The 21,109-nt window shown below is 42.4% G+C and overlaps 1 long non-coding RNA gene across 3 annotated transcripts in view; it reads right to left on the reverse strand.

Annotated features, from left to right (window-relative positions):
* Window positions 1–1,738: 1,738 nt before the first annotated feature.
* The window catches only part of LOC129527378 (uncharacterized), a 96,093-nt gene continuing 76,722 nt past the window's right edge, over window positions 1,739–21,109 (reverse strand). Inside the window, exons 2-5 of one of the 3 annotated variants that reach the window (XR_010131571.1) lie at window positions 15,910–15,993; window positions 7,809–7,953; window positions 6,147–6,434; window positions 1,739–5,617 (exon numbers count right to left, since the gene is read on the reverse strand). This is a non-coding gene — a long non-coding RNA (uncharacterized lncRNA). Of the gene's footprint in view, window positions 5,618–6,146; window positions 6,435–7,808; window positions 7,954–9,840; window positions 10,039–15,909; window positions 15,994–21,109 lie in introns of those variants that run through there. The other 2 variants (XR_008672317.2, XR_010131570.1) reach the window with 2 other exon arrangements.

The following is a 21,109-nucleotide window of genomic DNA, read 5'->3' on the forward strand; positions in this document are numbered from 1 at the left end:
AAGACAGGAAAAGAACAAAAAATGAAACAAACAGCAAGTTAGTAGACTTAAAGCCAACCATTTCAATAAATGTATTACATGTAAATGGACTAAATGAAGAAATTATAATGCAGAAATTGTCAAACTGGACAAAAAAGTAAGACCCAGCTATATTCCTCAAGAAATTAACATTATATATACAAACATAGTTTAAAAGTAAAACTACAGGGAAATGATACACCATGCACACACTATAGCTGGAAGAGCTATATTCGTATCAAAATAGACTTCAAGGCAAGGAATATTATCAGAGATAAAGGGAGACATCTTTTTTTTCTTTTTTCTTTTTTTTTTTTTTGAGATGGAGTCTTACTCTGTCACCCAGGCTGGAGTGCAACGGTGCGATCTCGGCTCACTGCAACCTCCGCCTCCCGGGTTCAAGCGATTCTCCTGCCTCAGCCTCCTGAGTACCTGGGATTACAGGCGCGTGCCACCATGCCTGGCTAATTTTTGTATTTTTAGTAGAGACGGGGTTTCACCATGTTGGTCAGGCTGGTCTCGAACTCCTGAGCTCGTGATCCGCCTGCCTCAGCCTCCCAAAGTGTTGGGATTACAGGCATGAGCCACCGCACCAGAACAACATTTCATAATGATAAATAAGTCAAGGCAAAAAGATAGAACAAACATAAATAGGTATTGGCCTAATAACAGAGCTTTAAAATACATGAAACACAAATTGACATAAATGAAAGGGTAAATAGATAAATTTAAATTATAGTTGAAGTTTTTCAAAACTCTTTTTGCAATAATTCATAGGACAAGTAGACAGAAAATTAATAAAAATATAGAAGGCTTGAACATCACTGTCAACCAACCTGACTTAAACAATATTCACTCACCAGGTACAAAATACATATTCTTTTTTTAAATTGATACATAATAGATCTACATATTTTCACGGTACATGTGGTAATGTGTTACATCCATATAATATATAAAGATCAACTCAGGATAATTGGGATATACACCAACTTCAATGTTTATTTTTCCTTATGCTAGGAATGTTCTAATTATTCTTTTAGCTATTTTGAAATGTACAATAGATTTATTATTCTTTTCAAGTGCATATGGGACATTCAGCAAATAGGCCATATGCTGAACTAAATGTAAAAAAAAAATTATAAAGTTTCTTAGGAGAAAAATTTCACAATCTTGGGGCAGATAAAGATTTCCTAGACAGGACAGAAAATATACTAAACATAAAGAAAGAAATCGATTAAAATTGATAAATTGGATTTCATCAAAATTTAAAACTTCTTGTCTTCAAAGGACAAGTGAAAAGACAATAAGAAAGTGAAAAGACAATCCACAGTCCAGAAGAAAATACTCATACATATATCTGGTAGGACTTGTATACAAATATAAAAAGAACTCATAATACAATAATTAAAAAGGCAAATTGAAAATTTTAAACAGATAAATTTTCCAGCAGACACTTTGAAAAGAAAATATACAAGTGGCCAATGAGCACATCATCAGGGAAATGCAAAGTAAAACCATAATGAGATGTGACTACATACCCACTAACATTTAAAACACTTACAGTATTGAGAGTTGGTGAGGATGTGAAACAACTGGAACTTTCATACACCGCTGATAGGGGTGTGAAATGGAATCATCACTTTGGAAAACAGTCTGGCAGTGTCAAAGTTGAACATATATTTACTATACGACCTAAAAGTTTCACTCTGAGGTATGCAAATAAAAGAAATGAAAACACATTCACAAAAGGCTTGTGTGTAAACATTCGTAGCTACTTTATTCACAATAGCCAAAAATGTGAAACAGCCTCAAATTTAGTCAACATGGACAATCAAGTTGTAGTATAGTCTCTACCATAAAATACTACTCAGCAAGAAGAAAGTAATAAACAGTATGGAGGAATCTTTAAAATATCGTGCTAACCAAAATAGGCTGACACAAAAGACTACACCCTTTGTGACTGCATTTTTGTGGAGTTCAACGGCAGGCAAAACTAATCTATATTAATAGAAATCCAGCAAGTGGCTGCCTGGGTCGGGGGTGGAGGAATTGACTACAAAGGGGCTCAGAGGTATTTCTGGGGTGATAGAAATGTTCTATATCTTGGTTGTGACGGTGGTTACATGGGTGTATACATTTGTCAAACCTTATCAAACTGAACACTTAAAACAGGGTGTATGTATGTTATACCTCAATAAAGTTGACTTTTTTAACAAGAGGTTTTTGTCCTTCAGGGGGTGTCAATCCAGACGGGGAAACCATATTAGAAACCCAGGGGACTCCCCTGTGGTTCCACACAAGCCAGAAGGGCATTCTACACTACTTTCTGCCTTGCATACCTAGGTGCCATGAAGATCCAAGGAAAGGGAGATGGGTGGGGGACTAGTCAGTGTAAGTTTCATGAAGAATCTGATGCATGGAGAGAAGGCTTGGAAAAGAAATAGACCATAGGGTCTTGGAAGCAAGGCAAAGGATTTATAAGGGTGAAAATGGGCATTCTTGGGATCCTGAGTTGGGCGATGGCAGTGTGAGAGTGCTATGGGTGGGGAATCTGGGGGCAAGAGTCCAGGAAGGAGGCTCTGGAAGGTGGGTAAACACTGACTGATGGAGGTCTGCTCTAGTGAGGTGACCTGGGGATACAAAGGGAGGAGTGGACCCGAGAGCCATTCCAATGAGCACAAGCCCTTGGGGGATGCTGGCTGTCTCTTACAGAACTAGAGAACTTTCTGAACCATGGATAGGATGGAGCTGAGACTCTGAAGTCTATTGTCCTAGCTCCAAGCTGGCTCCACCACAAAAAAAACTTTGGGAAAATTTCTTAAGCACCCAAACCTTAGCTTTCTCATTTGTAATACGGGATGAATAAAAACATGCAAGGTTATTGAGAGGATTAGAAGTGAGGCAGATAAAATACCTGGCATGAAGTTATAATAAATGAAAGAATTATAATTAGTCCTAAGGTTCATCAGAGATTCCTGAGACCCCCTATGAGGTGTCTCCTTCCTTTAGGTCTCAGGGGTGGGGTCACAACTATGCTGGATTAGTGAAAAGCAAAACACTAACAAATATATCAATGTACAAGTGTACTCATCATCAAGGACAAGCAACAATAGGTACACATGTCATTTACATGTGTGTGGCACATGGGCAGCAAAAAGAGAAGGAGGTGGGTCCCTTTGTCCCTTTCACTAAAAAACAATGGGTCAGGGCGTCCAACTATGGAAATCTGGGCGAAGGGGTTCATAATTCAGTTTCTCCACTGGGAGAAAGATGCCTTTTTAATCTGCAAACTGACGGAAAGTAGCCTACTTACCCTAATATCTCTGTCATTAAGTGGCCTCCTTGATACTTTGATACAGGTAACTGTGGCTCTCAGGGAATCCTAGGAGACCACTGTTCCAGAATCTCTTCTCCAGGTAGGGGCATGTGTTGCGGGTGTCGGGCAAGCACAAACTTAGTACAGTTGCTCAGATCTAGGGAAGATTATTTTTCCTACATTGAAAAAGACAAGCATTTACTGAGCATCTACTGTTTACAAGGCAGGTAGTGTGTTAAAGGCTTTACCTGAAGTGCCTGGTGTAACCATTCATTTATTCAGCAATTATTTATTGAGTTGCAACAAGGCACTGTGTAAGATGTCAGGGATGCACTGGGGTCAGGGAGACAAGCAAACAGTTCACAACCACAGGATGGTAAATATCACAACAGAGTAGGACCAGGGCAGAGAAGCAACACCTAACCTGGTCTTGGCAGAGGAGGGTGCAAGAAATCTTCCCGGAAGGAGTGAGACCTAAGCGGAACACTGAAGCCCAACTGAAAAGTAAGTTAATTGGGTGAAGGGGAGGTGTGGATGGGAGGCTGTGGGGGAGTGGAACATTCCAGGCAAAGGAAAGAGCAAGCCCTAAGGCCTGGCAGTAAGAGAGACAGAGAATAGTTCATTAGAGGAATTGTTAGCAGTTCACTATGGTTGGAGCAGAAAAATGGCAGCAGCAGTAAGCAAAGGTCTGGTCGTGAAGACTGACAGGCCTGGAATCGAGTTACAGATTTAGCAAATGAAAATACAGTTGCTAAACCTGATGAACACTACCTTAGCCAGGTGATCAAGGTCAACATCGACAGTGGTAAGTCATATGGACAGTACAGACCCTTAACGAGATGTGATGAGAATGGCTCTTGACCTCGGTGGTCTTCCTCCCAAAAAAATAATACCCCAGCCTAATCATGAGAAAAATATCTGACAGGCTGAATTGAGGGGCATTCTACAAAACCCCAGACCAGTGCTCCTCAAAACGGTCAAGGTCATCAAAAACAAGGGAAGTCTAAAAAACTGTCACAGCCAAGAGGAACTAAGGAGACTTGACAACTAAATATGATATGGTGTCCTGGACAGGATCCTGGAATAGAAAAGGACACTGGGCAAAAACTAAAGAAATCTAATGAAGTATAGACTTTAGTTAATGATAATATATCAATCTTAGTTCATTAATTGTGACAAATGTATCATACTGGCATAAGATTTTTCTTTAAAAGATGGCGTCTTACTCTGTCACTCAGGCTGGAGTGCAATGGTGCAATCATGGCTCATTGCAGCCTCGAGCTCCTGGGCTCAAACGATACTCCCACCTCAGCCTCCTGAGCAGCTAGGATTACAAACGTGCGCCACTGCACTGGCTCGACGTAAGATATTAGTTATAGGGGAAACTGGGTGCAGGGTGTGTGGTAACTCTGTACGATCCTTATATTTTTTTCTGTAAATCTAAAATGATTCTAAAATTAAAAGTTTATTTAAAAATGCAGGTTGCCCAGTTAAATCTGAATTTCAGATAAACAATGATTTTTTTTTAGTGTTAAGTATATCCCATGCAATATTTGGAGCATCATTATACTAAACAATTATTCAGTATTTATCTGAAATTCAAATTTTACTGGGTGTCTTGGCAACTCTGCCTGGAAAGGGGTTTACCCTGAGAACAGTAAGAAGGGCAGTGATGAGCTACCGAAGGTCACAGCTAGGACAGCATATGATGTGCCACTTCTACAGCAGATGTACAGGTGAGGAAACTGAGGCTCGGTGATATAGCCAGTCTCCCCGCTAGCTTAGTGAGGAAGCAAGGATCTGAACATGGGCCTGCCTCACCCTAAGCCTGTGTCTGTCCATTACACCTCCAGACTTCACACAACTTTTTCTTTTTTTTTTTTTCTTCAACTTTTATTTTAAGTTCTAGGATACATGTGCAGGATGTCCAGGTTTGTTACATAGGTAAACGTGTGCCATGGTGGTTTGCTGCACAGATCATCCCATCACCTAGATATTAAGCACAGCATACATTAGCCATTCTTCCTGATTCTCTCCCTCTCCCCACAACCCCTCAGCTCTGACAGGCCCCAGTGTGTGTCATTTCCCCTTATGTGTCCATGTGTTCTCATCATTCAGTTCCCACTTATAAGTAAGAACATGCAGTGTTTGGTTTTCTGTTCCTGCATTAGTTTGCTGAGGATAAGGGCTTCCAACTCCATCCATGTCCCTGCAAAGGACATCACAAACCTCCTTCCAGAAACATCCACCTCCATGAAGAAGAGCATGAATTCACTCTTGCTGGCAAAAAAAAAAAAAAAAAAAAATGAAGTGGGGGTCGAGAGCACATATTGAGCCCAGAGGACTCCAGCAAAAGCAGGCAAGTACTCCTGAGCACTAAAACACAGGGCCACACCTCCTGCTGGGCACCAGCTCTCCACGGAGGTCTCCCTCGCCCTCTTATCTGCCTTTACCATCACAATCAAACCAGGGACACTCAGAGCCATGAGCTGAAATATTGGAAGGGGACTTAGGAGCCATTCATCCAACATCCCCCTTTGGGCAGGATTTCCATCCACAGTTGTCGTCGTGAATGTCACCTCCTTGGTTTGGCTCTTAATTCTTGGCTCCTGTTTGTGGCAGTCTTTCCTCACCTTCGATTCCCTGCTTCCAACCTGTTCAGGTGTCAGAAAGCAGTTCACCAAGCTAACTAGACCTAGGTGTTAAGTAAAAGTCAGTGGTCTCAAGCAAGGGCCCAGAAGGCTCTTCTGTGTGGAAAGAGAAACTTTGTAATGTGTATTCCTGCTGCTCAGGGATGTTTGGGGCTTACCTCCTTCCCATCTTGTTCCAAATAGATGTTGCTGCTTTAGACCTGGGTTCCATAGAAATGAGGTTAAATAACTGCATTTAGCTTAGCACAGCCCAGGAGTTACATTAGCGTATTTTAGTAGCACAAGGGAGAATACAGAGGAGCAACAGAAGGGTGATGTGTGCTCGGCCAGCAGAGTCTCCTGCAGGAAATTACTGACGCCAACCAGCTGCTCCAGGCCCCTGTCAGGCTGTTTCTCCTCCTCTCCTATCTCTCCGGGGACAGCCGTCCTGCTATGGCTTGTCAGCTCTGGAAGACAAAGAGGGTAAAACTCTCAGTCTGCTGAGTGCCTGTTTCTAGCACGTCCCCTCCAGAAGCCAGGGCTGAACACAGCCCTGCCAGGGGTGGGAGTGGGACGAAGTGTCCAGCAATCCTCTTTTCTCTAGAAATGGGATTGGAAATGGGGTAATCGTCTAAATGGGCAGTCCTGATGAGTCGATAAGATAACTCCCATTTTATTACGGTGATGAGGCTGCCTGAGCGGGCATAATCCCTCTGCCGGGCTCCAGGCAATTGCTAGGCAGCCAGCCACTACCCCGCCTCTCCACCACGGCTGCATTAGTCTGATGGGAAGAGGCTGAGCTCTCCACTGAATCGCATTTCATAATGGCATTTAAAAGCACGGATCCCGGGTCACGCCAGAGTCCAGGACACTGCTGGCCAAACTGCCTCTCCCCCTTCATACTGCCCTCCTGCTCCCGCAACCAGTGATGGGGACCACATGGTCAAAATGCAGGGCCACGCTCAGCCAGGTAAGATGAAAAAGATGTCAGGGAAGACCCCAAATTAAAATGGATCAAGAAAATATGATATTAGGTTGGTGCAAGGGTAATTACGGTTTTTGCCATTAAAAGTATTGACAAAAACCACAATTACTTTTGCACTAACCTAATATAATGGAAAAACTGTGGATTCTGACACCCAGCAATCCCACTAACTCTCTGGGAACTCTATTTCCTCATCTGCATTATGTGATTTATATGGTTCTTTCCTGCTCTCCCACATAAATTCATAGATTCATGACTCTCCAACCCAGCCAGGAATTCCACCCTTATAGACTAATTCCTTTGTGTTGTAAAGGCTGTTTTATCTTTCATACTTCCCTATTGAAATTATAATTTACTACTTTACTAATGCACACTTTGTGGGAGAGGAAGACCTGTTAGTAGCTGGAAGCGAGGCCCTGAGGGAACAGGACAGGCAAAGGAGGAGTAACCAGGAAGATGCAAGGGGTTCAGGAAGGGAGGTGCAGAGACACTCAAGGCCATGTCATCTGAGAATGGCTGAGGTCCAGGTAAAGGGCTGCAGATTAGGGCAGCTGGTTCTGCCGGTGGAGCTCAGGGGCCTGCAAAATAAATCATATCATGTGTGCATATCTGACTCCTGAAACGAGGCTTCATCTTTACCCTATTCACTCACGTACTCACTCACCCATCATCCAGGAGGCAATGAGGTACAGAAAAATTAAGACTGCTTTTAGGGCCAAGTGTGGTGGCTCACACCTGAAAGCCCAGCATTATGGGAGGCCAAGGTGGGAGGATCCCTTGAGACCACGAGTTCAAGACCAGCTTGGGCAACATAGTAAGACCTTGTCTATACAAGAAATAAATCAATGAAAATTACCCGGGTATGGGGTGGGTACCCATAGTCCCAGCTACCCAGGTGGCTGTGAGGTTGGAAGATGGCTTGAGCCCAGGAGGTTGATGTTGCAGTGAGCTATGATCATGCCACTGCACTCCAGCTTGAGTGGCAGAGAAAGACCTTGTCTCTAGAAACACAAACAAACAAACAAACAAAAAACTAGACTTAGATCGTAAAGCTAGGCCCTAGCAGCAATGCCAGTATTTAATTGTCATATGACATTGAATGAGGCATTTACCATTCTAAGCCAGCAAAATAAGGCTAATGCCCACCTTGCACACTCCATGGGCAGGGTTGCCACCTTGCACAACTCCAGGGGGTGCCATGACCACAGGAGTCTACATGAACTGAGCTCACCAGACCTAGGCAATGCGCAACTTGCACAGCCAAATGTAGCAGCCTGACTTGTAGTTAAAATGTCAAATGACATAAGCTACATTAGCCATAAACACTATTAACACAGCAGTATTATTATATCGGTCACATTCTAGAAGAGGGTGCTAGATATATAAAACACATATTCTTGAAAATTGAAATTTAGTAGCATCAAGTTTTGCATTCTATCCAATTCAACCATTATATCACCCTAGTGTTATCTTTGTCATTCAGACTATAGGAAGCATTAAAAAGAATAGCAAAATAGGTGTGGCTCCAAACCTAGGGTGAGGCAAATACTCGTCCTTATGCATGATGTGTCTCCCTGGTCCCAAGCCCACTTTGCCCTTGGTACTATCAGCCTTTTGAAGTATTCTTTATTATAAGACACTCAAGGGATCTCAGTGAAGGCAAGCCACCATGATGGACATCTCAGATCAGGTTAGGAGGACCAGAAATGTCCAACCCAAGAGGAATTTCCCTGGATGTCACACCCTCTCACACACCAACTCACCATCAGCTCAGGGCAGCAGGTCCTGAAAGCACCCTCTCCTACTGTTATGCACTGAATGTCTGTGTCCCCTCCAAATTTATATGCTGAAATCTAACCCCCAATGTGATGGTGTTTGGAGGCAGGGCCTCTTTGGGAGGTATTCAGGTCATGAGGGTGGAGCCTTCATGAATGAGATTAATGCCTTTAGAAGAAGAGGTCAGAGAGCTAGCTTGCTCTCTTTCTGCCAGGTGAGGATACAATGAGAGTCAGCTGCTTGCAACCCAGAGGAGTCCTCACCAGAACCTGACCATGCTGGCACCCTGCTCTCAGACTTCCCAGCCTCCAGAACTGTGAGAAATAAGTGTCTATCATTCATAAGCCACTTGGTCCAAGATACTTAGTTACAGCAACCCAAATGGACTCAGATACCTCCCAACCTTCCAACAGGCCACTTTTGCCTGAGAAAGGAGAAAAACCACAGACTTGTGACTCTGCCACTGCCCACTACTCCACTGACTCCAAATCCCCTCTGATTTTTCCCCTGACCATTGGTGAGGTTCAGGTTAGGCAGGTTAAAAATGTTGAAATAATGTAAAGTTCCTTGATCCCTTGCTGCCCTTACAGGAGGGGGAAGATGGAAATAGAGAATACTAAATGCATTTGTTCCCATTTCTCCATTCTCATTCACTGTCCTGATTCCCATCATCTGCATCAGATGCCTCCTAATGTGTCTCCCTGGTCCTAAGACGAGTTACCCTCCACACCTCCACCCCACACTCCTCTCAGAGCTTCTGCTCTAAAACACAGCTCTTGGCTAGTCACGTCCTTGGGTTGCAGGCTGCACAGTGCCCCTGTACATAGAGGGCACCATCTCAGCCATAGGCTTGTTCCCAACCTCACCTCTAGCCACTTCCTCTCACATAACCAACATGGCAGCCCCAAGGGGTGGCTCTCTGTTCCTGAACAACCCTCATGTATCTATTCATTCAATGAATGTTTACTTGAGAGTCTAAGGTGTATTGGGGCACTGCACTGGGCACTGGAAATGTAGTAAAGGCAAACCCAGCAGGATCCTGGAGCTCCCAACCTTCCAGGGAAAACAGACATCAATCAGATAACCACAAAAATAAATGTGTGATTACAAACCATGATATTTGATAAGGAAATGTGCTCTGAGATGTACTAGGTAGAAGGGCTGAAGCAGTCAGGGGGATCCAGGGAGGTTTCCCTGAAGAAGTGTTATTTGAGCTGAAACCTGAAAAATGAGAAGGGATGAATTAGGTAACGGGGGTGGGAGGGGAGGATGGCAGCAACAGGAGAAAGTATTCCAGGTTGAGGGAGCTACCTGGGCTGGGGGCCTGTGAGCAGACTGGCGCCACTCGGGACAGGGCTGGGGGCACTGGTAAGGTCTCCAGGGGCCAGATCATGAGGGGCCTTAGAGGCCCTGCTGAGGATTTGAGTCTTTATCCTAAGAGAAATTAGAAGGCTTTAAGGGGTTTTAAGCATTGGGAGGGAGGTAGTTTGGGGACCGTGTGACGTGAGCAGATTTGCATTTCAGAATGGTCATTCCAGCTGCAGTGAGAAGGGGCTGGAGGGCTCAGGGTGGATGTGGGAGGTCCATTGAGGAGGTAGATATTGCCTCCATTCTGAGCAAGACACATGGATGCCAACTTGGACTGGGAGCTGAAAACGGAGCAAATGAACTGACCAAGCCAGTTTACCAAGGCAGATGGATGGGTGGTGCCATCTGGAAAGATGGAGCACTGGAAGATGATTGGATTTGGGTGAAAAGATCCTGAGATCTGTTTGGGACAGAATGGGTCTAGGGAGCCTTTGAAGCTTCCAAGTGGAAATAACAGTGATGGATGGGTCTGGGATGGAGACACGCATTTTGAGAGTCATCTGCACACAGACTGCAATGGAAGATATGGACATGAACCAGATTGCTTTATATCACTACTTAAAGCCACCTTCTCTCTCCAGTCACTCCACCTGTGCCTGCCCCCATGCAGGGAGACAGGTCTCTGCTGCCTCACAGTGACCCCACAGGCCCCTGTACGAGCTCCTGCTGCTACAGTGCCTCTTGTTTTGTTTTATGGTCACTCGCTTACATGTCCGTTTTCCCCACTTATGATCCAGGAAAGCCGTGAGGACAGAGACACATGGCTCTCCTTCTGATGTCCTCGGCACACAGAGCACAGCCTGACCCTTTTGTGAGCAGTAAGTTACAGGCCCACTTTTCCGGCCCACCACAAAGCCCCAGTGCAATGTTCCTCCAGAAAGAGGTGAAAATGCTGGCCCAGACCCAAGAGCCTCATCTAAAACCCAGTCTCAGAGTCCTCAGAGGGGAAAGTATCTCACTTGCACATAGAAACCAAGATAGACACTGAAGAATTTTAAAAAGAGAATGGTACTGATGTTTCCCCACTGTTACTACAGATAAGCAAGCACTCAGGGAATTTATGGGGGATGGATTGACAGGTAGAGAAATGGGTAAGCTCGGTCCTCAAGGAGCTTCCAGTACCATCTCTTACTCAGAACTCGCTGTGCTCATTATAAGTCAAAACAAAGCTATGTGTATTTCATGTGCAATATCTACAAAAAGTTAAAGCCTCAGTCCTCAAGGAGCATATAATTTCAAGGAAATATAGAACAAACATAGATGAAAATTTAACTCTATCAATACACACAGAGCCACCCCTACCCTCTCCAGTGCCTTTTTCTAATTAGAAAAAGGTGCCTTTCCTCTAGGCAGACATGGCACCTCAGTCAGCAGGGTATGTGACTTGGCTGGATTCTGGATTTAAGCCCATGTCCCCCTACACTGACCTGACATCTTTGTGCAGTGCACAACCTGCACAATACATATATGACAGGAGTAGCAGGTGCTGATAACAAGGAGGGATTGATATAGGATGGATGAACAGAGACTAGCTAGAACTGATTGGGTAAGAACAGAAGAAACAACTACAAGGAATGCCAGAGGCATATCCAGTGACAAATCAGATTTGACCAAGGCAAAGGGTACACTTGATGGAGTAAGGAAATGAGATTGGGAAGCTTAGTTGGGAAGTAATTAGGGAAGGCCTCAAACACCAGGCTAAGGAGTTTGCACTTGACCTTGCAGGAACTGACCCCTGCCTAGGGTCATTATCCTCCTTTCACCAAAGTAGTGCCACAGAGCATTGGCTGCCAGTATCAATTCTCACCAAAGAAAGTGCCCACTTGCCCCCTGAAGGTCATGAAAGATACCAGGTGACAAGAAAAACTAAATATCTTTGTGCTGACACAGAACCCCTAATAAGGTCTAATCCCTTGCATTTGTAGCCTGCATAAAAATATATGTTTTATATCCAATATATTTATTGTTACAATAGTCTCCTTTGATTAACAGGATAAGAAAGCAGGGCAATTAAGGACCTTGGTGAAGGTCAAAGAAAAAATCCACAGGGGCAAAGCTGTGATTTGAACCCAGGTCTATCACTCAGAATCTGATGCTCAAGGGCACTCAGCCTCCCTGCACTTGCCTCATCAGGGTCCCTCTCTCACCAGTCACCACGCTGACTACTTGAGTTTGCCAGCCCTGGGTCCTTTCCAAGAAAAGACAAAGCTTCCAAACAAGCAGTAATGACATTGATTATTCCAAGCCAGAGGCAGGGGATTCTGGATCATTTCCTTAAAATACTTGCTCAGCAGCACCAGGGTCCTCACCCCCACCACCCCTGGTCCCAAGAAAGATATGTACAGTACTTCATTAACATGAAGGGGAGAAGAATTCCCTGTGGATTTTTGCAGTCTCATTTCCCTAGCTTGTCAAATGCCAGCAGCAAGCCAGTCTGGCTGCATTGTTAGCTTGGCTGCCTCTTATTTTTGTAGTGTTTTGCAGATTGCAGCAGCTTTTTTTTTCCAGCTAGGTGAAAACATATCACCTTTAAGCTTCCTGGTGTATCACTCAAAAGATTTTCCTATTCTCCTTGGACTTCATAATACAGAATTCTCTTCTGCTATCACAAGCCATTTTTTTTCTCCAAGAAAGAACATAACATTTATTTTTAATACCATACTCCAAGATATGTGATCAAAATGTAATTTAAAAAAAACAAATAAATAAAAGACTTTCCAATATGTCACACAAAAAATAAAAGACATGCTGTTCAAAAGCTAAATTTCAGTCATTGTATTTACTTTCCTTTTTTTTCTGCTTCACCCTTTTGTTACTAAGGAAGTTGGAATGAAAGGGGATTTGTCTCTTTTTCTCAAAAACCCATCTCTCACTGCTAAGTTTCTCCACACCTGAATTCACACATCTCCCACATCATGATAATTACCTCCATGGTAACCACTCACGACATCACAAACACAATGTGATAGCAGAAGAAATAAGAGCTCCTGAGACCCTGCTGGATACAAATGCCCTGTACGACCTAAGGGCCTCCACAGCAGGAACAAAAGGAATTTTGTCTGAGATTTTAGCAGAAAAGTAATTTTTGAAATCTATTCTTGGATTTAGACGTTTATTGGATTTCAAAGCTTCTTGCTGCCCAGGAGCTTGTGAATACGGTCAAAGGTCCATGAAATTTCCAAAGTGGTACCACAGCAGATGAACCTGAATGCAAACTGGAGGGACCAACAGAGTCCAGCCTATAGACATAAATCCTTAACTACACCTAGATCTCACTGTCTTTTCCAATGGTCAAAAGAGGGGCTCTTGAAATGGCTCCATTGTTTTATAGAAACAAGGTCTTCCTAAGAATTCTTTTTCTCCTATCTTTTTCTTACCCAAAATAAAGGAATGGCCCAAAGCCTCAAGCCAAGCTTACCAGCTATAAACAACTTGGTGGTGAGCAGCCAAAAGAAGAGCGGACATGCCATGGTCATGTGGCACGTACCCTATACAAGCTTCACAGAGAAGAACGGAAGCACTTGATTGTAAGACAGAGTGGTGAGATGTGAGAGGAATATTAACCTTCAGTTTCCACAGGCATTTTTTTCTGCAAATGGCACCAGCTTTTGGACTTAAAATTTTATTCCGAATACTATTTAGATGCATCAGGGCTCTCAAAATATGGATTTCAAGTTGGAGACATCAAAGTGCATTATTTACTAAAACCACTGCAGCTTTTTTCCCCTCTCCTTTCACAAGATGCTATTGTAAATTCAGGCTGCTTTAATCTCTGTGATTAAAAAAAAAGGAAGAAAGAAAAAAAAAGTGCTGCTTGAAGAGGAACTGAACTCACAATCTGGGAGCTAGAAAGTAAATATTACCCAGAGAGTACCTCACTTTAATTACTGGCCTGAACATTGGTTTCAATTTACATGTATTTTAATTAGCCACAGAAGGGTTCACCTATTATTCTCTGAATACAAAACTTAAAAAGCAAACAGAAAATAGGGAAAGAAAGGCTTATTTAAGGGCCTCCAAGGATTAATCTTTGCATTCTTCTCATTTTTTCCCCGAATTTGGGGATAAAATTTGTCGCAGGGAATTTGATCTTAGGGAAACATTGAGTTTGGTTTGTGAACACAAGCTACTTCTGAACACTATTTTAGCAAACCGAATTTTAGAAGCATAAGGCTCTAGCAGAGGGCTATACAGAATTTTGCATAAACTAAATAACAACTGTTTCCTCCTGAAATGCAGGAAATCAAGCTGCACGGGTATGTTTGCTGATTGGGTGAGTGAATGAGTGAGTCAATCAGTGAAAACTCCAGGTTCCTTTACTCTTCCTACCTTTCTTTAACATCCTTAAACTTTTATTTGAATTTTTTAAAGTTTGTAAATTGTTTTGCTTGTCCATCTTGGACTGTCAGTTTCTGCCACCAAAAAAAAAGAGTAAAATTAATCTTAATTGACTTTAATTTCAAAAATGTGTCACACCAGATTTCTAAAAAGTTGCATTCTCAAAACAACTAGGCATTAACAACTAGGCTTCAAGAAGCCTTAGAATATCTGTAACTAGAGAAAGATGTGTGGCTGACTGATTTACCAAGGACTAACAATGACACTTGGGGATAAAGTATTTCTGGATTATGAAGACATAACCTTTTTATTAAGTCTTGAGCCCCTTACTCCAACTCCACCAACCAGCCAACAGTTATTCAAGCAGGTCCAACTGAGTTTCTGCACTGGGCAAGGAACTCTGTTAAATGCTTTGGGGGATAAAAAGAGGTCCAGTGGTGTGGTGGCTCACACCTGTAATCCCAGCACTTTGGGAGGCCAAGGCAAGTGGATCACTTGAGCCCAGGAGCTCGACACCAGCCTGGGCAACATGGCAGAACCCCATCTCCACAAAAACTACAAAAATTAGCCAGGCATCGTGGTACATGCCTGAAGGAGCTACTAGGGAGGCTCAGGTGGGAGGATCACTTGAGCCCACGAGGTCAAGGTTGCAGTGAGCTGTGAACGTGCCACTACACTCCAGCCTGGGTGACAGAGCAAGGCCCTGTCTCCAAAAAAAAAAAAAAAAAAAAAAAAGAGGTTGAGTACATGGTTGTTAAGAAATTAAAAAGTTTGTTAAGGGAGGTAGGACCTCTACGGACCTGTGGCAAGCACTTGTTCTAAGTTCTAAGGCACAGGAGACCACTTCTAAGTCGGGGGACAATTATGGGCTCTGCAGAAACGATAATAGTCAATCTGTGAGGACTGAGCAAGAATCAATGGAGAGGCATAATACATGCACTGTCTCCAAGCCAAAAGCCTGGTATATATTTAGAATAATCAGTACAGGACTAGTTTTGCTGAGTGTCTGCTGTGGCCAGAGTGTGGAACAGAAAGGGAATCTTGCAGGTCAAAGCCGTGTACCCAAGAATGGATAATATGGTCAGCCTGTGATCTCAGAATCTGTGTGGGAGTGAGAGGAGAAAAGGAAAGGAGTGACAATGGCCTGTAATGAGAGTTCAAAAGGAGACTTCTATAGCCTAAGATAGAGATAATGTCACTCTAAGTGTCTCTGGCAGGAGCCAAGAAAGAGAAAGAAGAAACTTAGCCAATTATTAAGCTGTTGGGCTCTAGAGCTTACCCAGCCTTGCCCTATTGGCCTGGAATGAGTTTACTGGGTGCTCCGTAAACTGCTACTGCAGTGGCTCTCACCCAGTAGCATCTTAAAGGTGCTGCTCTGCTTCTGATAGTTATGCCAACAATGACATAGTAGAAGGCACTGGCTGCTGCTTCTCAGATGGCCACAACCCCAAGACAGCATGTTAGGAACCACTTACCTATCAATCCCAAAGTCCTTAGGTCTTCAGCAAAGCTTGGACCACTTGGCAAGGTCTTCTGTCTCCAGAGGAATGATGGGAAAACTATGGGACAAAAGTCAGGAGAGTGGTGCTGGCTGATCCTGGCCTGGACATTGACTCCCTGGGGACTTTGGGTGAGTCTCTTCCTTTCTCCAAGACCCAATTTCATTTGTTAAATGAGGAGGTTGGAACAAATACTTGCTTCCATGTCTTGCATTCTATGAGTTGGGATCAAGTGACTGTCCTAAGTTCATGAAGCTGCATGGAAGTCAGATCCTAGAACAGATCCTGTGTCTCCTGATCCCTCAATCTAATGTTCTTTCCACAATGCTGGGCTGCATGAGCAGATGTCAAGGGTAAGAGGTAACATTCATTGAGTGGCTACCACATGCCAAGTGCTCTCTCTTGTGTGTCTGTACTATATCTAGTTAGTTCTCCCATCGTCATCTGTGTTAGATAAGATTTTCAAATCATTTTACAGATAGGAAACAAACAGAAAGATTAAGTCATTTATCCACAATCACACCATTAGTAAATGCAGAGCTAGGATTTAAAGTCAGTCCAATTCCAGAACCCATTGTCTTCATCTCTACCCTCTACACTACATAGTAGAATAAGAAGGAGTAGTTCAGTGACATAAAGGACATGGAACCTTAAAACAGAAAATATGGCAGTCTTTCAGAGGTGAATTCACATTGGAAGTATGCGAGCTTTCTGAAGAAATATTTTGGTTAGTGTTGCTTGCCTGCACACCTCCCCACTGATGACCACATGAATAGTCCCTGAGGGATCATTTGAGATCCAGTGGCCTTAAATGTGGTCTGAATGGAGTATGGATAATGACCACATAGAAAATCAGAAGGCAGTGGCCTCCTGGCTGACTCCTCTAGCTTATAAGACAAGGAAAACCAAAACCACCACAGATTATTTTTACTACAGAATAAAACCCAAGAGGAGTCATCCCATTGAAATCTTTAGGGAGCCACGCTGACATCACCCCGAGGCATGCACACAGGCTCACCCAGTAGAATACAACTTGGATTCACAACTATGCCAAGACAGACATTATTTTAAGTAAAATAAGGGGAGGGAGGACTTAAAACTTCTTTCAGAGGCCTATATGACATGATCTCTATACTTTCTTTTACCTATAATATCTGAGATCTTTCTTCTAGGAGAGTGAGTTATTTTTGAGCAGATTTTTCTATTGCTAATAAATATGTGTTAGTACGATGGAAAAAACCTTGGATGAAGACTAGTGACTGTTTCTAGCCCAGCACTTTCACCAAGTGGCCTCTTGACCTTGGCTGGTCACTAGACCCTCTGGAGCCCTAGTTCCTCATCTGTAGAGAAGGGACTGATCTCTGTGAGTCAGCCAAGGACCAGGAGCCCTTGAATTGTGAATTTTGATAGATAGATCCACCAAACAAAATTGTGATCCATGGAGATTAAATTCAAGTAAGAACAAGAGGCAGTGCTCTTCTGGAGAAGAAATTAGGTTCAGATAAAAAGCTATGCCTCTCTCTGGTTCTGGAAGCTTGGCTGGGCCTGACCTGCTGCCAAGCCTTGGGGACTCCTCAATCTATTCACACAGCAGGAGAGCAAAAGCTCTCTCCCTGGGAAGCTGTTTGCATGAAGCAAAGCAGTGCAATCCTCCTTGACCTCCCTGGAGGGAAGGTTTGCCTCCTTCTCAGGGAGAGTTTCCGCAGTAGAGATAGTAGAATACAGGAGGAAATAAGCTGGACTGGATAGATAAGGCTGAGAGGAAAGCCACATTTGAGACCACTGGACCACTCTGGGATGGGGACACAAGCCCCCTTCATGATTCTGCCTCTTCAGAAAATGGGTTTTCCCATAGTTCTGCCAGAAAGCCTTTGTCATATTCTTGATGCTCACACACCCAGATGATGGCTGTTTCTCCCTGTCCTTCCAGTTCATGGTTGCATTTACCAAAATTTATATTTTTTTCTGAGCCTCTAGGACCTTTCCCATGCTGTCCTATAGAAGCAGGTTAGCTTTATTCAGTATTATCTGCATTGTGTAGAGTTGAGTACTTTAAAAGGAACTTCACATTTCCAGCTACCCTGCTGTCTCTCAGGGTAATCAAAAGTACTCTGGATTTTTTTCTATGCATTTAAAATTTTCGCGTTAGGTGAAATTGCCAAACCCATTCTAAGGTGGGAAAAATGAAGCATGGAAGAATTGTGATTTATCCACAATTACACACATAGTACGTTTCATGCCAGGATTTGAAGCCAGTCACTGTGACTGCAGAACTCATTCTTAAGCTCAACTCTCCACACTACATAATACAATAAGAGAGGGAAGCTCAATGACATAGGGACACCGCAAATTTACAAACAAATGTATTCACATATATAGGTGTGGCTTTGTTTCCTTTCTGTGTGGGGTTTGCATTTTTTTTTTTTTTAGGATAAATGGGATCATACACTATGTACTGTTTAATGAATTGCTTTTTCATATAACATATGTCTTGAAGATATTTCCACGCAATTTTAGAATACATCAACCTTATTTGTTTATAATGGCAGTGTATTCCACTATATGGATATTTACTTAACTTTCTTTCTACTGATAGAAAATTAAGTTTCTATTTAATTAAGTTTCCAGGTTTTCAATTGCAATGCTTCAGTTAATATTTGGTACTGTATGCAGACATATGAATATTTCTGTAGTATAGATTTTTAGTAGTGAAATTGTTTGGTCAAGGAAAATGCACATTTTTGTAGATTTCTGATAGGGTTTTGCCACTTTGGATAAGGTCACAGTTAAAGCCACCAAGCTGATGTGGACTCCAGAGACAGACATCATGAATGAGTATCCCTATAGCTTACACAGAGTACCTCACATATTCCAAGGAACCTTTACATATATTAGCTCATTTACTCGATAATAAGTTATGAGAGAAGGCTATTGTCATCTTCAGATAAAGAAATGGAGACCAAGCAAAATAAGAGAGATTTGTCCAGGGTCAGTCTATGAATTAAAATCAGAGTTAGAACTAGAAAAAAAATTTCTCATTTGTATTAAAGCTATTTCATTAAAACCACATTGGTATAATAAATTGGATATAATAAAATGTTTGGTTTGTGCTTGGCTATTAACATATCTATGTATACAAGTTTTTAAAAGTAGACAACATGAGCACAGTTGAACATTGCAAGTTGTGAGGATAGAAATGTACAAGAGAAGTTGGGAGGTGTTTTCCAGCTCAGAAGTACTATGATCTTATGATCCTAGAGAAGTAAATAAATAAAATGAAGAGAAGAACTCAGAAAGAAAAAGTAAAAGATACCAAAAAGGCTGGTTGGGATGGGAGAGTCTTACAAAAATTGATCCCAGGAATCCCCACAAAGAGTTGCAAAAAAGAAGCCCTCAGGACATACTAATGTCTTGTGAAAGCCAGAGTAACCCAGGCTCAGACTTCTTGCCTAAAAACAGTATATAACCTAGAAATTTCTTCTCCAAACCCAAAACAGGAAAAATGACAATTACTTAATCAACACAGAATCTTTAGTTGAATTCACCTCAAAGATAATTTACTCCAAGTAGAAGATTTTACAGTTAAATATTACTTATGATTGAACAATAGGTATCATTAGATAAAAGAATTTTGAAGAGGAATGAGTAAGCTTCTCTGCAGAAATGAATACAGAAATCTGTTCTTGATCATCTTGATCAGAATAATGACAGAAGGAGGAGGAAACTGTAATGATGTTTTGATAAACTTGCTCAGTCAGGTGCCCTAACATTTACATGTAAATTTCAAATAAGGATTCTACAAGGACTCAAGATACCTCCTCTCAATAGCTATAAAGACAGCCTGCCCAGTCTCGGCTCCTTTCACTTAGTTAGTATGCAATTTATCTAGAAATTGTAACTCTCCTCTAGTTCTGACTATATAACTTGCAAATGAGATGAATTAGGACAGAATCAAAGACAAAGACTCATACTGAGTAGTGTCTTCAAAGATGATTGTCTATCAGTACCAACAAACGCTTTTGAAAACATAAGCTTTCTCTACCAACTGCTCGTTAAGAAAGAGAGAGAGAGAGAAACACACACACACACACAGAGGAAATGAGTCCATTTAAGAAACATGTATTCTGAAATCTATGTGGTTCTTAAGGAGAAGGTCTTGGATTATGAGAAATAGTTGGCAAGAGATTGCACCTTATTACTGTATACCACTGGGAGTTTGGGCTAGAATTTACAATTTTGGCTTTACACAGTATACTCAGTGTCCTGGCCACCCTGCATAAAAGATTGGCTGTGAATTTTGCCAAGGACTTATTCATATTTCAGCTCATCAAGATCTTTAATAATCGTCTGACTTCTAAACCACTTATTCTGAGGCCTTCTGCAGCAGCCCACGGGAAACAAAAGCCTTTATTTTCATTTAGACTTCTCATTTGACTGGCTCTAGCAAAGAATCTCTTCTCTCTGTCTCTCTAGGGATTCTTGATAAATATGTAGCTTATAAGGAAAGCAAGCAAGGGGTTCAATCTATGACAGGAAGGAGAGGAACTACGACACCTTTGTAGGATTCTCAACAGATGCTCACTGCACTGAGGGCTTGAAGGAACTATGAGCTTGTTGTTGCTGTGGCAACCACGCATGCCTAAATGAACAACAAAATTAATAGTCCTAACAGCCTTCGGTGGCGTCAACAGGATGACAACACTTCCCTTTACTGGGAAATGTGTACCCTCAATAGTGACTCCACTTAGATATGGTTCTCATATAAAGAAAAATAGTGTTTCATAATAGCAAACAAATAGAACAACCATCATCTGCATGTGCCACACAAACTTCTCCAAGACACAGACAGCGGCCAGGTTACTCTGTTTCCCTGCTAAAGTTAAGAGGCACCTTTCAAATTCCCAGGCCTTTTTGTGGCATTCTATTTAATTTTGTCATGCTGCTGCTAGTCTCCTGCTGAGCTTTTGTTGTGAGCCAATAAGGCTAACGGGGAGCTAAGGGAAAGCAGAATGAGATACAAAGAGAAAAAAAGGTAAAATTAGCTGAAGCCCATAATTGGACTCTGCTTGGCCCTGAGGAAGGCACAATACGTATTAATTAAGCAGACTAATATGTTGCTAGCTGGAGGGGCTATTCCAGACAGCAGGAACAAAGTTTAAAACAGGTAAGAACTTTT

The sequence above is a fragment of the Gorilla gorilla genome, chromosome 18 (assembly GCF_029281585.2).
Source record: "Gorilla gorilla gorilla isolate KB3781 chromosome 18, NHGRI_mGorGor1-v2.1_pri, whole genome shotgun sequence".
NCBI lineage: Eukaryota > Metazoa > Chordata > Mammalia > Primates > Hominidae > Gorilla > Gorilla gorilla.